Genomic DNA, 22,192 nt, shown 5'->3' on the forward strand with positions numbered 1-22,192 from the left:
TGGTACATATTGTTACTAAGAACATAGGAAGAAAGAGGGATGAGGTTTTGCATTAAGAATTCAGGGAATAGACTAAGAGTTGTACTCTCTGGATTATTCCCAGTGCCACGAGCTGAGTGCAGAACAAAGAAAATTACAGCACACGAACAGGCCCTTTGGCACTCCAAGCTTGCATCAACCATGCTGCCCTACTGAACTAAACCCCCCACCCTTTCGGGGACCATACCCCTCTATTCCCATCCGATTCATGTATTTGTCAAGACGCCCCTTAAAAGTCACTACCGTATCCGCTTCCACTACCTCCCCCAGCAACGAGTTCCAGGCACCAACCACTCCATGTAAAAAAAACCCACCTCATATCTCCTTCAGACCTTGCCCCTTAAACCTATGCTCCCTGGTAACTGATTCTTCCACCCTGGGAAAAAAACTTCTTACTATCCACTGTGTCCATGCTTCTCAATCTTGCAGACTTCTATCAGGTCACCCCTCAACCTCCGTCATTCCAGTGAGAACAAATCAAATTTCTCCAACCTCTCCTCATAGCTCATGTTCTCCATACCAGGCCACATCCTGGTATATCTTTTCTGTACCCTATCCAAGGCCTCCACATCCTTCTGGTAGTGTAGCGACCAGAATTAAACACTATATTCCAAGTACGCCCTAACTAAGGTTCTATAAAGCTGCAACACAACTTGCCAATTTTTAAACTCAATGCCCTGGCCGATGAAGGCAAGCATGTCATATGCCTTCTTGACCATCTTTTCCACCTGCACTGCCACTGTCCCTCTCCACCCAATACCTTTGCCTATCAGTAGTGTTAAGGGTTCTGCCATTTACTGTACATTTCCTACCTGCGTTACACCTTCCATAATGCACTCTCACACACTTATCTGGATTAAACTCCATCTACCATCTATCTGCCCAAGTCTCCAACTGATCTATATCCTGCTATACCCACTGATAGTCCCCATGGCTATCCGCAAACCTACCAACCTTTGTGTTGTCCGCAAACTTACCAATCAAACCATTGTATTTTCCTCCAAATCATTTATATATATATATATATATTACAAACAGCAAAGGTCCCAGCACTGATCCCTGAAGAATGCCCTCCTTTCAGAAACACATCCTTCCACTGTTACTCTGTCTTCTTTGACCAAGCCAGTTCTGTATCCACTTTACCGGCACACCTCTGATTCCATGCAACTTCATCTTCTGCACCAGTCTGCCATGAGGGACCTTGTAAAAGGCCTTACTGAAGTCCATATAGACAACATCCACTGCCCTACCCTCAATCATTTTTGTCACTTCCTCGAAAAACCCGACTAAGTTAGTGAGACACGACCTCCCCTTCACAAAAACATGTTGCCTCTCACTAATAGGCCCACATTTCCAAGTGGGAATAAATCCTGTCTCAAAGAATCCTCGCCAATAATTTTCCTACCACTGACGTAAGGCTCACTGGCCAGTAATTACCTGGATTACACTTGCTTCTCTTCTTAAATAAAGGGAGAGCATTAGCTATTCTCCATCCTCTGGGACCTCCCCTGCAGCCAGGTGTTGTCAGACTTCTTACTGTGACCTCCGTGACGACATCTTCTCCGGAGTCTTCAACATATCATTGATGAAGACGAACATCTCGCCAGGGCTATCCCCACACCCCCACTTCTTGCTTTCAGACAACCACACAACCTCAAACAGACCACTGTTCGCAGCAAACTACCCAGCCTTCAGGAGAACAGTGACCACAATACCACACAACCCTGCCACAGCAACCTCTGCAAGACATGCCGGATCATCGACATGGATACCATCATCACACGTGAGAATACCATCCACCAGGTACATGGTAAATACTCTTGCAACTCGGCCAACATTGTCTACCTGATACGTTGCAAGAAAGGATGTCCCGAAGCATGGTACATTGGGGAGACCATGCAGACGCTACGACAACGGATGAATGAACATCGCTCGACAGTCACCAGGCAAGACTGTTCCCTTCCTGTTGGCGAACACTTCAGTGGTCACGGGCATTCAGCCTCTGACCTTCGGGTAAGCATTCTCCAAGGCGGCCTTCACGACACACGACAGCGCAGAGTCGCTGAACAGAGACTGATAGCCAAGTTCCGCACACATGAGGACGGTCTCAACAGGGATCTTGGGTTCATGTCGCACTATCTGTAACCCCCGTGACTTGCCTGGGTTTGCAAAACCTCACTTACTGTACTGTCTGGAGACAATACACATCTCTTTAAACTGTGATCAGTGCTCCTTCCACTCACATTATCAGCCACTTCAGGTCTTGAACAGCAGGTTAGGTGTAAGGATTCGCATTCTAATCAGTAATCTCTAAACTGTCTGTGCTTTATATGCTCTGTCTGAGGCCAGAACTCTCCATTCACCTGACGAAGGGACTAACCCCGAAAGCTTGTGAGTATATTATCAAATAAATAGGTTGGACTAAAACCTGGTGTTGTCAGACTTTTTACCTCCCCCCATAGCCAGTGACGATACAAAGATTTCTCTCAAGGCCCCAGCAATTTCCTCCCTTGGCTCTCTGTATTCTGGGGTATATCCCATCAGGTCCTGGGGACTTGTCTACCTTAACGTTGCTCAAGAACCCCAATATCTCCTTTTTGATCGCAACATGACTCAAACTATTTACACACACTTTCTCAGATTCATCATCCACCAAGTCCTTCTCTTTGGTGAACACTGATGCAAAATACTCATTTAATATCTTGCCCATTTCCTCTGGCTCCACGCATCGATTCCCTCCCTTGTCCTTGAGTGGGCCAACCCTCTCCCTGGCTACTCTCTTGCTCGTTATATATGTATAAAAAGCCTCGGCATTTTTCTTAATCCTGCTGGCCAATGCTTTTTCATGACCTCTTTTAGCCCTCCTTTCTCCTTGTTCAAGTTTCTTTCTACTTTCTCTGTATTCCACACTTGCTTTGTGTATTCCCAGCCTCTTAGCTTTGACAAATGCTTCCTTTTACTCTGACTAGGTTCACAATATCTCCCATTATCCAAGCTTCCCAAAACTTGCCATACTTATTCTTCATCCTTACAGGAATGTGCCGGTCCTCAATCCCTATCAACTTGCACTTGAAACCTCTCACATGACAGACGTTGATTTGCCTTCAAAAATCTGTCCCAATCTACATTCTTCAAATCCTCTCTAATATTGTTATAATTGGTCTTCTCCCAGTTTAGCACCTTAACTTGAGGACCTTTATCCATTAATACCTTAAAGCTTACATTAACACTGATGTGGAGATGCCAGCATTTGACTGGGGTGGGCACTGCAAGAAATCTCACAACAACAGGTTAAAGTCCACAGGTTTATTTGGAATCACGAGCATGACTCACCTGATGGAGGAGGAGTGCTCCGAGAGCTCGTGATTCCAAATAAACCTGTTGGACTTTAACCTGGCGTTGTAAGACATGTTACTGTACATTAACACTGCAATGAAGTTACTGCAAAAATCCACCACTGAAACATCGACCACCTGGCCAGGCGCACTCCCCAATACCAGGTCCAGTATGGCCCCTTTCCGTGTTGGACTATGTACATATATACTGTTTCAAGAAGCCCTCTTTACAAACTTTCCATCCACGTCCTTAGCACTAAGTGGATTCCAGTCAATATAGGGGAAGTTAAAACCTCCCACCACAATAACTCTGTTACTTTTACACCTTGTCAAAATCTGCCTCCACATCTGCTTCTCTACCTCCCGCTGGCAGTTGGGTGGCCTACAGTAAACCCCCAACATTGTGACTACAGCCTTCCCGTTCCTGAGCTCCAGTCATATTGCCTCACTGTATGAGCCCCCGAGGGTCATCCCACAGTAGCTATGATATTCTCCTTAACTAGTAGTGCAACTCCCCCACCATTTTTACATCCCTCTCTATCCCGCCTGAAACATCAGTATCCTGGAAGGTTAAACTGCCAATCTTGTCCTTCCCTTAACTAAGTCTCTGTAATGGAAACATCATAGTTCCTAGTACTAATTCAAGCTCTAAGTTCATCTGCCTTACCTGTTGTGCTTCTCACATTGAAATAAATGTACTTCAGTCCACCAGACCCTCTGATTAGCAACCTTACCCTGCCTGCTGTTTCTCTGAGTCTTACTGGCCCTACTCTCTGGTTTCCCTTCAGCTAATTCACCTTTGCTTTCGTTCCTACCACCCCTGAAATAGGAGAATAGCACAGAAGAATATGTGGCTTAAGAGTTGGCGCTGAAGGGAGGGTTTTAGATTCCTGGACCACTCGGATCGTTTTTGGGGAAGGTGGGACCTATACAAACGGGATGGTCACATCTGAACCAGAGCAGGACTAACATCCTTGCTGGCGGGTTTGCTAATGCAGTTGGGAAGAGTTTAAACTAGTTTGGCAGGGGGAGGGGGACCAGACTGTTAGCAAAATAGGGACACAGTATCACACAGAAAAGTAATCAGGTCAGAGAGAATACGGCCGTAGTAGGTTTCAAGGCTGGAGGGTCTCTAATTTAATGCCAGAAGTATTAACGGTATGCGGATGAGTTAAGAGCAAGGATTGACGTGTGTAATTATGATATCATAGTCATCACAGAGATGTGGTTGAGTGAGGGACACGATTGGCAGCTCAACATTCCATGATATAGAATCTTCAGGCAAGATAGAAGGTGGGGGGGGGGGAAGAGAGAGAGAGAGAGAGAGAGAGCACTGCATTATTAGTTAAGGAGGCAGTTACTGCATTAAGGATAGATAATATCTTGGCAAGGGCATCAAATGAAGCTTTGTGGGCAGAGCTTAGGAATAAATAAGAGACAGCTATGAATATAGAGCCCCATCCAGCAGGAAATTGAAGAGCAAATATGTGCACAAATTGTGGTGGGATGTAAAAATAACGAGGTTAATTATATTAGGTGATTTAAAATTTCCCAACATTAACTGGGATAGCCATCATTTTAAGGATTTGGATGGAGCAGAGTTGTTAAAATGTAAACAGGAATTTTTTTTTAGGTCAATGTGTGCAGGATCCAAGAAAGGATAATGCAGTGCTGAACCTAATTCTGGGATATGAAGCAGGACAGGTGGTTGATGTGTTGGTGGGGGAACATTTTGGTGATAGTGTCCACAGCATTGTTCAATTCAAATGTGTTACAGTCAAAGAAATTGACAAGTTGCAGAAAAAGGTTTTGGATTGGGGGAAGAGTAGATTTAAAATAAATAAGGTAGGATCCTGCCAAAATAGACTGGAGCAAGTTACTTATGGGGAAAAATCTACAAAGGAGCAGTTACTGACTCAACATGTTCCCTCTAGGGTAACAGGAAAGTGTAAAAAAAACCCAGAGAACCACAGATGACCAAAAACATCAGGGTACAATGACAAGGAAAAGAGAGGATTTTAACAAGTGTAAGGGGAGTAAGTCTGCAGAGGCATTAGTGGAGGACAAAGTATATATTGGAACTTTAGAAATAAATTAGGAGAGCAGAGGAGATATGGGAAAGCTCTGGCTGGTAAAAGTAGGGAAAATCCTAAGATATTCTACAAGTCTATTAATGGGAAGAGGATAACCAAGGAAAGAGTAAGGCTTAAGGGGGAAATCCGTGGGTGGAGGCAGAGGACATCAGTAGGGTGTTAAATTAATATTTCATATCTGTCTTCACCCAAAACAATGAGGAGGCAGTTATCACAGGAATCCATACTGAGCCCCTATTATTCATCATTTATATAAATGACAGTTGACTATGTGGGGGCTAAGGTCACTAAGTTTGCCAACGAAGAAAGATTGGCCGAATTGTTACAGGAAAATATGGATGGGATAGTCAAATTGGGCAGATAAGTCGCAGATGGAATTTAACCCTGAAAAGTGTGAGGTAATGCACTTTGGAAGGAGTAATTTGACAAGGAAGTATACTATCAAAGGTTTGATACTGGGAAGTTCTGAAGAACAAACAAATGTTTTATATTTAACGGGATAGAGAGTTATAGATAGTTCTATGGTCTGGTAGGTATGGATATGATTGGCGCAACTTGTGGGCCGAAGGGCCTGTTTGTGTTCTAGTGTTCTATGTTCTAACAAAGGGACCTTGACATATTTGTCCATAGATCTCTGAAGGCAGAAAGGCAGGTAAATAGGGTGGTGAAAAAGGCATATAGCACACTCATCTTTATCAATTGAGATATAGATTACAAAAGCAGAGAGGCAATGATGGTGTTGCATAGAACTGTGATGAGGCCACAGCAATACTGTGTAGGAAGGAGGTGATGGTAGTGGAGGGGGAGAGGGAGGGGGGGGGGAAGAGAGAGAGAGAGAGAGAGAGAGAGAGAGAGAGAGAGAGCTGCCTGGGATGGAACATGCAAGTTGGTTGGATAGGTTTGGGTTGTTTTCTCTGGAGCAGAGAAGACTGAAGGGCGACCTGATTGAGGTGTTCAAGATTATGAGATGCATGAACAGGGTGGATAGGGAACAACTGTCCCCTTTAGTCGAAAGATCAGTTATTTGGATACACAAGTTAAAAATGAGGGTGGGAGGTTTATGGGGGATTTGAGGAAAAACTTTTTTAGCCAGGGAGTGGTGAAGATCTGGAATGCACTGCCTGGGAGGGTGGTAGTGGTGGGGGTGCCTCGCATCCTTTAACAAGTACTTGGATGAATACTTAGCACACCATAACATTCAAGGCTAGGGCCAAGTGCTAACACGTGGGATTTGGTCTTTCACGTGTCAGCCCAGACTCGATGGGTCAAAGGGCCTCTTATGCACTGTAGTTTTCTGTGATTCTGAAATAAATTAAGGCAAGAACATTTTAAAAAATAACCCACTACTGCCTATAAAACATAGCTAAATTAGTATCAAAGAAAACTTTTTTTAAACCAAATGTTGGAACAATTTGTCTCATTGTGGGATTGGGCACTACTTCAGAGAAGTAAATCCAAATTTTAAAAAGAGAACCAAAATTATACACAAACTTGTAACTGACTTTTCAATAGATGATTGGGAAAGGAAATTGCATTATTTGACAATTACACATAACTTGGAATTAATCTATTATTTGAGTTAAAGAGCAGTGAAAATATTAGATTGAGCACCTGACCATAAACCAGCAGATGCTCAAACGTTCTTAAAATAAAAGACAGCATCAATAAACTTGCAGATAGGTTCATAATTGTGAAATAAATTTCAATGTAGCCAAGTGAGAGGTAGCGCAGCCTTCAAAAATTGGGCAGAATGAGCAAAGGGACGAGGGTTCAGAAACAGATCAATGAAGTTTTGATGCAAGCAAATAAGGGAGCAATGAAAACAAATCACTGGGTCCACTTGTCGAAGGGTAGAGTTGAAACAAAACCTGAAATTTACAAAGAACTGACCAGAGTACTGAGCTACTTTGGTCTACATATTATAGAAATAGATATGGAGCCATTGGAGAAGGCACCAAAACAAACAGTTCTTGGATCATCCAAGAACAGATGATAATTTTCAAGGAAAATTGAAAGACACTTTTCTCAAAAACAAAATCTTAAGGAGTGATTGGAAAGAGATCCTTGAAGATTCTGAATGTGCTTAATAGGCAGACACAATGATGATATTTCCACTCGTGTGGCAGACTACCAAAGAGCCATAAAAATATATAACAGTCACTTCCCAACAGACTTCAAGAGAAAGATCTTTATCCAGAGAATGGTTAGACTGCAGAATTTGCTACATAAGGAACACTCAAGGTAAAAATGCCAGATGCATTTAAGAGTTAGCTAGATTAGGGCAGGGTAGACCATAACATTTGATGCAGAGGGTTGGAAGCAGGTTCTTTTGGAACAGCAAGTCCAGTGTCCCAGTGTTACAGGAACACAATATCAGCTTATTTATGGTTCACATTTTAGCAAAAAGTCAATAACCAAAAAAAAAAATTGCTTAATACTACCCACAACTACCTGTTTGATTTTGAAACAGTTACCAAACCAGTCTATTTGTGTGATGTTTGTGTGCATTTAATATTAAATGCACACAAACATCACAGAAATAATACTACCGTTCCTAAAATGGTAACAGCTGATGATACTGAGAAAATTAAATCACTGTGCTAATTTCAAATTTTTAAATGACTAAAAAAAAGGAATATTCTCTAAAAAAGTGGAAAGATACAAACAGTGGAGATAATAGATCATTAATACGTTATGGACAGGTACAAATTTTTTCTCACTCAAAGGGCCCATGAACAAATTTCAGCAAGCTAATGTTTGGCACATCATTAAACATGCATTTCAAAAACAAAACTAGGGTATGGAAAGAAGCAACCTGCTGATTTTAAACAAGTTAAAAATAGAAAAATTAGAGTATGATAGACCAAGAGTGTGCACTCTTCACCCTCAGAGTGTGGGTCAAAGTGCATGTTGGTGTGTGGGGTAAGGGTGGATGAGAACCCAAAGACTGGGAGTGAGCCAGATTCAAGCACTCTTCCCCTCATACACAACCCCCATTTGCTCGCCCCTCCCTCACTCTCTTCAACCCTCACATTCTCTCAGTCTCCACTCACTCAGACCCCACTTTCCTGAAGCTTACCAGTTCAGCAATTTGCAATATTTTTCAAATACAAGTCCAAAAAGTTTGGCGGACCAGACAAGCTTGATTTACCCAATTGAAACTGAGTCTCCCAAAGAAAATGACAAAGGCCAATTATGTACATTAGAGGAAAACCCCCTGGTATTTAGATGACAATAGCAGATTCAATTCAAGAAATTAAGGGAATAGATCAGACAGAAACTATTTATACTAACTGGCAAGACACTATCGGGGCAGTCTGTGATTCAAGGACAGAAAAAGTGAAGGACCAGACCTTTCAGGAGGTGAAATTAGGATACGATGAAATGGGTACAGTACAGGCAGCCATTTGGCCCTTTGTATACATGCCAGTTTTCTGCAAAAGCATCTCAGTTAGTCCACTCCCTGACATGTTCCTCGTAGCTTTGCTATTTTCTCTTCTGATAATTATCAGAGCCATGATTATATTTGACGTCCATCTTTCAGGGAGCACATTCCAGATTTTAATCACTCAACTTAAAAGATTTTCCTCATGCTGTCTTAGGTGTTTTTGCAATTCGCTTTAAGTCAGTGTCCTCTACTTTCTGACACTTCCACAGTGGGAACAGTTTCTCTCTAAATAGTCTTTCTGGATCATGATTTTGAGCATCTCTATCATTTCTCTCTCAATCATTTATTTTCTAAGGAGAACAGACCCAACTTCTTCAATCTATCTACATAACTGACGCTTCTCATCCTGAAACCATTCTCTTTAACCTTTTATGCATCTTCTCTAATGCCCTCAATTCCATCCAAAAGTGTGCTGTCCAGAACTAAACACAATACCGCAACTGAGGCCACACCAATGTTTTCTAAAGGTTCAATCTAACTTATTTTTGTACTCAATGCTTCTTAGGCCCAAGCACATGCTTCATTAACCACTCTCAAACTGCCCTGCCACATTCAATGTTTTGTACAGACATGCCCCCAGATTCTTGCACGTTTTTTATAATTCAATCCTTTATTTCAGAGTTTTTTGGGTTGCAACACTAAGGGGTTGGAAGGATCACACTTAGGGTTGCAAACTATCCCTCCTCCAAAGAAGCAATCATGACTGTGGAGAGAAGTCTGCCAGTTTGGAGGTTTAATAGGACAGCCTTGGACTCACTCAATCAATGCCGACAAGGAGCAAGTGGTGGATGGAGCACAAAGCACCCTTGAGTATCAGAGACTACGTTTAGCAATGGGTTCGGGCCCAAAGTACCCTTGAGTATTGGAGACCACATTTCGTGGCAAGGTCAGGTGGGCCTGGGATGTCCGTGTCACACCTTGGAACAAACAGGGGCCAGCAAGCGTACTTCAGTCACTGACTGAAAGAAAAACCAGGAGGTCATGCATTTTGAGCCTGAAACAATGGCGTTTCTGCTCCTTACCCAGGATAGTGATGCTTCACATACACCAGCAACTTGATCAAAAGGGTGGAAGGGAAGAGGGGCTGATAAGTGTGTGCACACGTGAAGAGGAGGGAGTTCAGGAAGAGGAACTCATGTGTGCGAACTGGGTGTTGGTACAATGGCATGGGGAGGGTCAGGGACTTGAGTATGTCAATGGAGAATTGGCTGAAATCTACATGAGGGCATAAAAATATTTTATGAGCTGCTTTTAAACCTCAGATTTTAATATTTAAATGTATTATAAATGTCAATCATACACAAACTTTAAGAATTTATATCCAATGATGCAAAACTGCTTTATTGTTGCTGCCTGAGGTGACATTAATTTGCAAGTGTTTAAATGGGATCACAATCAAAAATAATTTGGGAAGCAGTATTATTGTGTATTGTTTCTCATTCTAACCAAAGTAAATTCACCCATTTCACCAGCCTGTGAAGAAGTACATCAAAATCTTCCACTCAGTTCACGCTATTTCCAAGTTTGGTGCCATCAGCCAAGTTTGAAATTGTGCCCTGCACACAAATCTAGGTCATTACTAGGACTACTGCTTTATTTGATCTACACTATCGGCCTTTGAGAATTTTTTCTTGGAATGTGAGCATTGCAGACAAAGCCAGCATTTGTTGCCCACCTTCAACTGCGTTTGAGTGATGGGCAGCAAGTATGTCTTTTCCAGCAACACCCGCATCTCATGAAAGCTTAAAAAAGTGGAATCCTTCCTACCCTGTTCCAATTTGGAAAAAACAACTATTAGAATTCCCACAGTACAGGAGGCGGCCAATTGGCCCATCAAGTCGCACCAATCACAATCTCACCAGGCTCCATTCCTGCAACCCAATGCATTTTACCCTGCTAATCCCCCTGACACTAATGGATAATCAACCTAATCCACACATCTTTGGACTATGGGAGATCAGAGGACCCAAAAGGAAACCTACAGACATGGGGAGAATGGGCAAACTCCACACAGACAGTGACCCAAGGCTGGAAGTGAACCTGAGACCCTGGCACTGTGAGGCAGCAGTGCTTACCACTGTGCCACCATGCAGCCCCACTTTCAGTTCAGAATCACTCAGCCAACTTGAAATTTACGCTATCACAGTCCCTTTTTTCTCATCAGCTTTAACTTTGTTTCAAGTCTGTTACGTAGCACTTTATCAAACAAGTTTAAAAGTCCATGTATGCTCCTTCAACCGTATTCCCTCACCAGCACTCCATCACCTCATCAAAAAACTCAAAACAAATTAGCAAAAAACAAATTAATAAAACACAAATTGCTCTTAAATCCATGCTGGCTTTCATTAACTAATTGACGTTTGTCAAAGTGACTTAATTTTGTCCCAGTACTGTTTATAAAATCTTTCCCACTACTGAGGTTAAACTGGCTGGTCTGTAGTTCTGGGTTTATCATTACACCCTTTTTTGAAGGGGTATAACAGTTACAATTCTTTAGTCCTTTGCCAGCACCCTGTATCTAAGGGGTATAATATTATATTTCCAGCGCTTTCATTATTTCTACCCTTATTTCTGGTATCCTCAGATGCATCTCATCCAGGGTGTCTTTGCAACTTTCAAGTAGTCAGTCTAATACTTTCACTTCATCAACTTTTAGCCAATCCAATGTCTCAATACCTCCATTTTTACTGCGATTTGGACAGTATCTTCTTCCTTGGTAAAAACAGATGCACAGTATTCATTTAGCACCTCAATCATGCCATCTACCACCATGCACAAATCCCCTTTTTGCTCCCTACAACGGGAGTTGGAGTCAATTATTACCCTTTTGCTATTTGTATGTCTATACCAAGACTTTTGGATTCTTCTTTATGTTCACTGCTAATCGATCTTAGATCCTTATTTCTCTTCACAGTTCCCCCTGAACTCACGATTCAGCCTGGTTTTCACTTGTATAATTCCACTTGGCATCTCGTATGTCCCCCTTCTTTTGCTTCATGTTACTCTCCCACTGTTTCTGGCATCCAGAGCTCTCTAGCTTTGTCTGTCTTTCCTTTTCGCTCTCATGGAAATGTACCTTGACTATATCTGGACCTTATTCTCTTTAAGGGCATCCTTTTTTTTTGTCAATTATTATCCATCTTTCTTTTATTCCAATTCACTTGTACCAGCTCAGTTCATGTCTCTCAGAAATTAGCGCTCCATCAATTAGCTAATTTTTACTCTGGATTGCTCCAGTCTTTTTCCATAGCTAATCTAAACCTTATATTATCATATAACCTTATCACTACATCCCCAATTTAAACATAACATAAGAACATAAGAAATAGGAGCAGGAGTAGGCCATCTAGCCCTTCGAGCCTGCCCTGCCATTCAATAAGATCATGGCTGATCTGTCGTGGCTCAGTTCCACTTTCCCGCCCTCTCCCCATAACCCTCTCGCTTATCAAAAACCCATCAACCCGCGTCTTAAAAATATTTAGCGAGGCAGCCTCCACCACTTCAACAGGCAGAGAATTCCAGAGATTCACCACCCTTTGAGTGAAGAAGTTCCTGCTCAACTCCGTTCTAAACCGCGCCCCCCCCCTTTATGTTGAGGCTGTGCCCCCTAGTCCTACTGTCCTTTCTAAGCAGGAAGAGTCTTTCCACCTCTATCCTATCCATCCCATTCATCATCTTATATGTCTCAATGAGATCTCCCCTCATTCTTCTAAACTCTAACGAGTACAAGCCTAGTTTATTCAGCCTCTCCTCATAGCTCAACCCCCTCAACTCCGGCATCAGCCTAGTAAACTTCCTCTGCACTCCCTCCAAGGCCAAAATATCCTTGTGTAAGTGCGGCGACCAAAACGGCACACAGTACTCCAGCTGTGGCCTCACCAGTGCCCTATACAGCTGCAGCAAGACCTCCCTACTTTTATATTTAATCCCCCACGCTATGAAGGTCAGCATCCCATTAGCCTTCCTGACCACCTGCTGCACCTGCAGGCTGGGTTTTTGCGACTCATGCACAAGGACCCCGAGGTCCCTCTGCACCGTTGCCTGCTGCAGTTTTTCACCACACATTCCATTATTTTGATCACACATGATCCCTTATTATTCCTTACTCTCGTGCTATCCATCGTTCCCAATCCTTTGTACACGTTGTTCCTCTTTTGTAATGTTACATCCTGGTGTCCATTCCACTAAGTTTGTTTAGATTCAACTACACTTGCACGCAAACAGTGATACAGGTCTGAAACTCTCTTCTACAAATGGCAAATGCTAGATCTAGATAATCAGCCATGACCTCTCTGAATATGGGGCAAGCTTGAGGTTAAAAAAAGGCCTACTCCTATGTTCCTTAATTGAAAAGGTATAATGTATCAAAAAATAAATACTTACGTTTATGTTGCATGTTAAGATGAAAGTACATTCTCAAAAATGCATAGCGTTATTTTATTCATTTATACTACTGGTATAATTGCAGCTTTAAATCAACTTCATTCAAGTTTCAGTGATAATCTGGTGCCAAACATTTGTCAATATTAAACTACACCAATTTCTCCCTATTTTCCCCCCAAAGATTGATTCATGTGCTTTGTCAGGTTCTATCAGATGTAAAACAGCTCAAAACTATCAAATATCCCTTGTCAACCCTGCTCCTCGTACAAGTCCGAATGACTCGAGGATCAAACTGGTACTGTCACTATTAATATGTGCACAGCAAAATGCAAATTAATATTCTTGTTTATTCCAATAAGGCTAAATATTCTTTGCTTGAGGATATATATTGGCCTGCAAGCTTCAAACTAAGCTAAAAGGGCATTAAACGTAGCACGTCAGATTTAAATCTGGCATTGCAATTTCAATGATACAAATGCCACCTCACGAAATAATACTGGATTGTGAGCATTATAGCAAGACACCCCAAAAAAAATCAGGTGAAATGCTGGAAATGGAAATAACGCTGTGGAAGATTTTTGGGCATTAGAGTACAATGCAAACCGCAGGTATTTCATATTCTATACCAATACAAAGAATAAAATGGGACAATGAATGAACTTTTTCAAAGAAAGTCAAAACATAGCATTGTGAATGAAACCTTGAAAGTCTCCTGGCACCTTAAGGAAGATTTATATGGTGCCTATAACATAAAAATGTCCCGAAGGGCTTTGCAGGGACATTATAAAACAAAATATGGTGGGCAAGCAATAGAGTAGAAAGTTGCAATTTTCAGTCACCTATTCTCAAAATAACAAATACATCCCACCCAACCAACAACTGTTACGTACTCCTCCAGATGCAATCTCTTTATAACAATGGCAGAATACTATAATGTTACATAAACCTAACAAGAGCCAAAAATGGTTGAGTTAACACTGTGTATGATTTCTAAGTTAGAATAACAATTTTTAAGGTGTTAAGTTTTAGGAAACAGATCGTGCATCTTATACCACAATAGAGATACGAACTGATGACATATTTCTTTTCTCATTTACAGATGTGAATTTTAGCGTATTGTTGCGAATATAGTTGCTTGGCTGGTGAAACTCTTCCAACTCAGATGGTTGTGGATTCACACATCCCTCTCCCATCCCGCAGAGATTTGTGCAAAAAATTCAAACTGATATTGAAGCACTGCTGAGTTTGCTGCACTGTGGGAGGTGCTGCCTTTCAAATGAAACTTAAAACAGGTCCTGGCTACCCTCTCAGGTGGATATAAAATATTTCATTTCTTTAAACCTATATTAATCTGATTTGCTGTCTACATGGCTGTGTGCAAATTGGTCATTGCGTTTGTCGATGTAGCAGTATGCACTTCAAAAGTAATTCACTGATTGGGAATCACTGTGAAATCCTAAAGACATAAAAGGTGCCATGTAAACTTAATTTAATATACTTTTTTCAAGATCACTGTGGTATGTGTGTGCGCGTGTGGGGCAGCAGGGGGGAGCGGAATAAGAGAAACTAATGTAACAAGGCATTGCAGTTGTGCAATATACTTTATACAATAACTCTCACCACTGTTGACAAACCTATAATCAACATACTTAAACATGATCTTACACTGTTCAAAATGCTTTCTCTGGGTAAAAACTAAGTTTGGAATATCAAAATCCACCAGAAACTTTTCAGGTTTTCCACAAATAAAAATTGCCCATCATTAAGTTTCAGTGATGTCCTGCACTCAAACATCATTACATCACCAGATAAAGGTTAAAGATTAATAATTAATCTTGCAGCAACAAGCTATTTACTGGAATAACCCAAAAACCCAAAATGGCCTTATTGTTTTGTGCAGCAGCAAAATGCCTCACCTGCATTAATCTTCAATTATATTAAATTCTTAAAATCTAAGTCAAAGGGGCATCACCCCAGTTTTAGGCAATAACATTTGTAATAAACTGACTGTAAATAAACAACGCACAAATAGGTTTTGTTTTAGCCACAGATACTTTTGACATGGGAACAGGATTAAAAAGATAAATATGAAAAGAAATGATCTCGTACAAGTCCATAACTTCTCCAAACATTGAGGCAACTGGCTAATATTACAGATCAACATCAACTTTTAGTCAGCTGTCACTCAAAGCATGATGTAGTGAAATCTGACAGATAATCAGTATACCATAAATGGCTGGAAAAATAAACCACAAGATAGTCATATAACATGAGGATTAAGGATGGCATCTAATTCCCAGCAAAATTCTAAACACCAGTGAACTCAAGATTAGATTTCAGTTTTAAAGTCCTCTCTGAAATAGTCCGTACCTTTTTTTGGATGTATATGAGAGACCAGGTTACTGCACACAAATTTGATGTTTTTTTTCAACTTTACTATGCTTCTCTTGGTTGATCAAAAGCACTGGATTACTCAGCATGATTGGCACAACAGCATTTAACTTTCTTTGCAAGAGATTTTTTTTCCCACTTTTCAAGAACCTCACTATTTGGCAATAGCTTAAGAGCATATTGGTGGCATAAATATTAAGAGTAATCTGTGATGCAAGTGCAACTAGTTTTCAGTGAAATTAATATTTGTTCATTGAAAATTATACATGAAATATACATTTAAAGCAATTAGCCTGTTACAATCAGGAAAACAAGCAATGAAGTAAAACATACTTTTGTGGCAACTCCAGCAACTAATAGGTGAGGATATTTTGGTTAGTTTGTGCACTTTATCTACACATCATGTTCAAAGGATAAAAATCTCCAAATTGCTAATTTACAAATGCATTACAAAATGAATGATTTATATAAAATGAAGTTGCCCAAAGATGCAGCGGATGAGAAATAGCTGTTACTAAAAATTGAAATGCTATCAGTAGCCCCTTACTAATATTAGATGTTGAATCTGGGCATTTTGCTTACTAAATAAAGCACACAACCTTTTGCAATTCAAGTGAATGACAACCGTTAGGAAGTGGTATTTTCACTGTTTATACTTTAAATCAATTCCAAAGTTGTACATTGGCTTGTTTGCTTATGTTTGAAAAAAAGCATTAGCTCAACTGAACGTACATAAATTTGTTTCATGCTACATAATTTCATACAACATACAAGACCTGTAAAAACCTGGCAACCATAAGTCCAAAACTTTGTCATGATGTGGAGATGCCAGCGTTGGACTGGGGTAAACACAATAAGAAGTCTCACAACACCAGGTAAAAGTCCAGCAAGTTTATTTGATAGTAAACCCACAAGCTTTCCAAGTTTGCCCCTTCATCAGGTGAGTGGCTCACCTGACGAAGGGGCAAACCCCACAAGCTCGTGGGTTTACTATCAAATAAACTTGCTGGACTTTTACCTGGTGTTGTGAGGCTTCTTACTGCCAAAACTTGGTGCCAGTGCTCATCATTAAACTTACTGAAACAAAGTCAAAAGCCATTCACAACCTTTTGACTGAAAAAAAACTTGCAACTTCAAACCCAAATGGCTAATCCTTTCTTTGAGACTGTGATTCCGAGATCTAGATTCCCTAGCCAAAGGAAACATAATCAGGGCATCTATCCTGTCAAGTTCCTTGTTACTATTAAATTTTACACCTCATCCTTCTACTTTCCAGAGTACATAGATCCCATGTGCTGAATTTCTCCTTTCAGTCTCATGAACTTCCGTGCACTCTCTCCACATTAACTATATTCTTCCTTTCACATGGATGCCAGAACTGTCCACAATACTCAAGGTGTGGCCTCAGCAGGCCCTATAATCAATTGCAGCAAGACTTCTTCATTGCTCTGTGCCAATTTCTTGATATTAACTTTTTGTCTGCCTCTTGTTTTTCTAATTGCTGCTCTTTTGCATGCCAAACAAGTAAACGAACTCAACTTAACTTAGAGACAAATTAAAAGGGGCAGCCCCGCAAAAAGGGGGGGATGGCCCGAACAAAACCAAAGTCTAAAGGAAACACTGTACACATGCACATTAATTTTGAGATTCATGTACAAGGACACCCAGCTCAGTCTCATCCCATTTTAAAAAATGTTTTTTCATGTTTTCTACCAAAATAGGTAATTTCACATTTCCCATGCTTTATATCCATACATGTTCCGTGTCATAAAATTAAGATAGGAATAATTCCTTGTTAAAAAAAACGAAGCTGGGTTAAATCACCTTTGATGAAATAGGTAAGAAACTGATCTTCTAATTTGTAGCAATGTTGATGATGGAATAAAAATTAGCAATTTAACATTGCCACATTTCTAAACGGGGCCTCAGAAAAAGCAACAAGAAAATTAGAAAAGCAAAATATTTAAAGGGAGAAATATTTTCAGAGTTGGCAGGATCTAGAAAGCTCTACCCAAAAGGTTGGGGAAGCTGAGTCCATAAATAGTTTTAAAAGGGAGTTGGACAGATACTTGAGAATCAAGAGCTTACAGAGTTGCAGGCAAAAAAGGAGGGGTATGGAGCTCAACACAATTGCTCTTTTGAAGAGCCAATGTAGGCATGATGAGCCAAACGCCCTCCTTCTGAGCTAAAAGACTCAAAGCCGAAAAACAACAAAAAAAAAACTTAACCATGATCAGATCAAACGAAGTGCCTAAAGTTTATTCACATCAACATATCTCATTCATATCCCCCCCTCACGTCATATCTTTATGACGTAATCAGCTCTGCTGACTCACTTAAGGATGATAAGAACATGACAGTCCAGAATATCCGGGCATCAGCTTTTCTATGACAGATGACATTTTAGTACAATGATGTATGTGTACATCATTCTAACACTGCATCTTCGCACTTTATATAGCTTTATTGTATAAAACAAATTTTTGTACTGCACACAGACTTTACTCAGAGATTGAATCGCCCCAGATGAAAAGCAGTAATATTTTTATTGAAAACTGAGCACTGTACGTAACTGCTTTATAGATGTACCATCTTTTCAATGTGTCCAGAGACCACAAGAGGAATTTTACTCCTTGAAATTTTATGAACATTTTTACATTTCAAGTACTGAGTTCAGCTCAGATTTGAAATTTAATTTATTGCAATAGTTTTAACAGGAAAAAGTAACAGCAGCAAAACTGCATTTTCTTCTCAAGATCAGACTACTAAAAACTTATAGGAAATATGACTTACCCAGTACTTCTTTTTAAATATATATACAAATTGAACAAACTAATATGCTGACATTGTTCTGCAAACAGTATTACTGTCAATTTTGCTCTTAAAAGGACCATTTTTTGGAGGTCTGCCAAATAATAAGCATATTTCTCTTGTGAGAGATATATGCACAAGTACTTCTGCAATTTGGCAGCTACACAATTACTTTGAAAGTAGTATATTCTACACATGGAGATTCATTAACAAATCACAACAGTACCACTGTAAAAGAATAATTTACTTCTGATCACAGGCCATTGCAAGAATACCTTTTCAACTATTTTTGCTGATTCTGGGCTAAACTCCACCAATGGTCCATCATGCTGCAGGATTAGCACAACTGCATGTGAAAATAACAACAAGAAATGGGGGTGAAGATCAAAGAGATTTTGAGGGTGAAAGTAGGAAAGGATAGTGTTTCAGATCGCAGAGCCAAAATAACTAAGTATGGCATCAAACTTAAGAAATGGGGGAAGATACAAGGTCAGAACTGGATTTCGAATGCGAGAACTTAATGAGGTGGTTGGGTTGGTAAGGAGCATACTCGTGGTGGGATTTGACTCAAAGATTTTTGAAATGCGTGTGTAGATGAAAAGGGAGGCAATAAAGTTTGGCAAGAACATCAATATAGAAGGAGACCATAGAACGCAGGGGGATGTTAAAATTCCATTAACTGGATATATGCTGCAATCGCGTCTTCACACTCATCAACCCTTGAAGCCAGATAAATGTTACACGCAGTAGTTTATTCAGAACAAATCCAATTTAAAATTAGAATTTTTATCAGTCTATGTTTTAAGCACTTGAAAATCAAATTATATTGCAATCTCAATTAGCAGATCATACTTCAGTTTACAGGCTTAAAGACTTGTTGCAGCCAAGTTTATTGTGGTGCATTTTTATGGACACATCGGCATAACAAAGCTTAGAATGTATTAAGACAAACTTGGGCACAAAAACAACTAATTTAACACCTCTTTTCGGTCCTTCCACTAACTCAGCATGTTTTTGTTGAATTTACTGAATTGGAGTCTGTGCTGATGGGAAATGCAGTAGTCAATTTGCAGAATAAGATCCCACAATTGACAATTAAATAAACTAAACAATTAAACTTTGTGTAATATTGGTTGACAGATAAACACTGGTCAAGACACAGGGAAAATTCCCCTGCTCTTTTTTGAGTGGCGCCATAGGATCTTTTACATTCACTTGAGAGAATAAATGGGATCTTGATTTAACGTTTCATGCAAAAGGTAGCACCTTCAACATTACAATTGCATCGGACTGTCAGCTTATATATCTGCTTAAGTCTCTGGAATGGTGTTTTAACCTACAAACTTCTGATTTATGACAATGTGCTAACACTGACTAATGGCGAGCACAAATATAAAATTAAGAGTTCCTTTGTATCTGAACAGAGAGCTGAGAATGGACTGTTGCTTGACTTATTTTGAGGCTGGATGAAGATTGCAATTTTTTTTTAATAGTCCCTTTTTTGCTAACCAGATGTTGTCACAAAGACAACTTTTTCCTACTATTTCAACTCTACAAGCTTTAAAATCACGTGACTAACAATCCAATTTCAATCACAACAAACCGATACTTTCACTTCAGCACCATAAACTTCAGTTCTGTACAGTACACCTTTTCACCAAAAGTCAACATTTAGAAAACAACAATGTTAAGATATTTTTGGAAGACATTACTGAAACCAACTGAAATAAGTTTGAGTTTCTGGCCTGAACCTGCCTTTGGAGGCCAAACGTTAATCCCAAAAGGTAATTATGGGCAGTTTCCATTTGACTTATTGAAGATGACACTGGCAATACAATCAAAACAAACTTACACATTTCCTTGGTCAAATAAAAACTCAAGTTAACTTTGAGACATTTTTGAAAAACAACCACCCATTTAAAATAATTTTAATGAAATGTTTGCTTATGTTAATAGTTTGCTGTTTGCAGATGTACCAGATCTCCACTTGACAGTACATTAGTTTGTAACGCTGAACAATTTGCCATAGGACGTGGCATCAGTACACATCAGGTTAAGTTTAACACCTGCATACTCTTTGCATATTAAAAGACATTTTTAAAAAAACCTTTTTCTATATAAATGTTTCACTGCTGTGTGCATTACAGCCCAATATTTGAAGTCCATTTTTAGCAGGCATCACAACAAATCAGATTTTTAGAAAAGAACAATCTTCTTAAATGGATGTGACTATGGTAAAGGAAATATTTTTAAATTATAATACACAACTACATGCCGGGTGTCAATAATGACGAAGTGTACATCAACTGCACATACCGGCTAAATAATCCCTAACTCCACAAACGAAATATTTTTTGATTAAAATTTCTGCAGGTCACTGAAACAACACAACTGTCATATACATATGAAAATAAACGTGAATATTTCCAATTCCTGTTCGATTGCTGTTGCCCTGTAGCTAACATTGGGGTATACAACACACACTTCCAGTACAGTAACACTGTCAAAGAGTCCATCTTCTCACTCTCTCACTGAGCTAACGTATAAATAAAACATTGCTTTATATATATATATACACACACATACAAAACAGATGCCAATCCAGCCAAAGGAGAAATGTCTCAAACAACCGTCAGGCCGTAAAACGACAAGGCGGGGGGGAGAGAGAGAAGGAGGGATTAAAACACGGAATCCAAACAGGCCGAGGAATGAGAATGAAACAGACAAACCTCTCCCTGTTTTCTCTTCTCATCTCTTTCACCCTCCCTCTCTCTGTCTGCCGCCTGGGCCGCTCTGGTTGCTGAGAAGCCACCGCCTGGCTTTACAGTCCCCTCCTTCCTTAGAGGGGGTGGTAACTTGGGGGAGGGGGGGTGAAGGAAAATAATAAACAAATCTCCAATGCGGGAATTCAGGACCGTCTCCTTCCTTTCCCCCCTCCCCCGGTCTTAAACTGTCTTCCCCCACGTTGGTGGTTATTTGGGTTTAAATTTTACCTTACCCACCCCCCCTCTCTCTTTTATTTCACAAAATGGCGCGCACTACAAACCTGCGCAACAGCAAACACCTCCTCGGCGCCGCCTTTTTTCAAACCCGCTTTACACCTCCTGGCGCCGCTCGCCAACCCGACTTCTCCGGCCGCTCCGACCATTCAACTTTCTCTCTCTCTCCCCGCTCTCTGGCCTTGGTGTAGAAGAAAATAAAAAAAACGCAATTCTCAGAATGGAGGGGGGGAAAAGAAAGGTGGAGTTTTTTTCCCCCAAAAAAATTTTCTCTCTCCTCCCCTCTCCTCAATAATAAGAGAAAAAATATTCCGAGGCGGGAAAGCCCTGAAAAAAATTTTTCTCTCTCTCGCTTCTCTCTCCTCCTAACAACAAAATGGCGGCCAACGGAGCGCGTTGCTATGGGGACTGTCAATCACAGCGGATGCCCCGGATGAGGCGCTGACGTCAGCAAAGGTGGAGTGGCCCCCTTCCCCCTGCGCAGCCGCAGGAGGAGGATGCCTGTCAACCAGCTTCAGTGGCCCCGGATGCCGCACTGATTAAGAGGGCGGGGCCAGTTGCTCGGGGAAACCGTCAATTAAACCCCGCCCACAGAGGAGGAAAAAAGCTACAAAAGGCTTGTTGCAAAGGGAGTGGTGTGGCCAGTGGAACCTGCTGGGTGGTGTTTTCCATTGACCATGGTTGAATTGTAAA

At 40.6% G+C, this 22,192-nt stretch overlaps 1 protein-coding gene across 3 annotated transcripts in view; it reads right to left on the reverse strand.

Moving 5' to 3' along the window:
• Positions 1-21,874, reverse strand: part of dyrk1aa (dual-specificity tyrosine-(Y)-phosphorylation regulated kinase 1A, a) — a 113,854-nt gene extending 91,980 nt beyond the window's left edge. For 2 of the 3 annotated variants that reach the window (XM_080203727.1, XM_080203724.1), the window contains exon 1: positions 21,547-21,874. The gene's annotated coding sequence lies outside the window, so the exon portion shown is untranslated. Of the gene's footprint in view, positions 1-21,229; positions 21,485-21,546 lie in introns of those variants that run through there. The other variant, XM_080203726.1, reaches the window with a different exon arrangement.
• Positions 21,875-22,192: the final 318 nt, after the last annotated feature.

This window comes from Carcharhinus amblyrhynchos, chromosome 15 (genome assembly GCF_965287045.1).
Source record: "Carcharhinus amblyrhynchos chromosome 15, sCarAmb.v2.hapA, whole genome shotgun sequence".
NCBI classification, from domain to species: domain Eukaryota; kingdom Metazoa; phylum Chordata; class Chondrichthyes; order Carcharhiniformes; family Carcharhinidae; genus Carcharhinus; species Carcharhinus amblyrhynchos.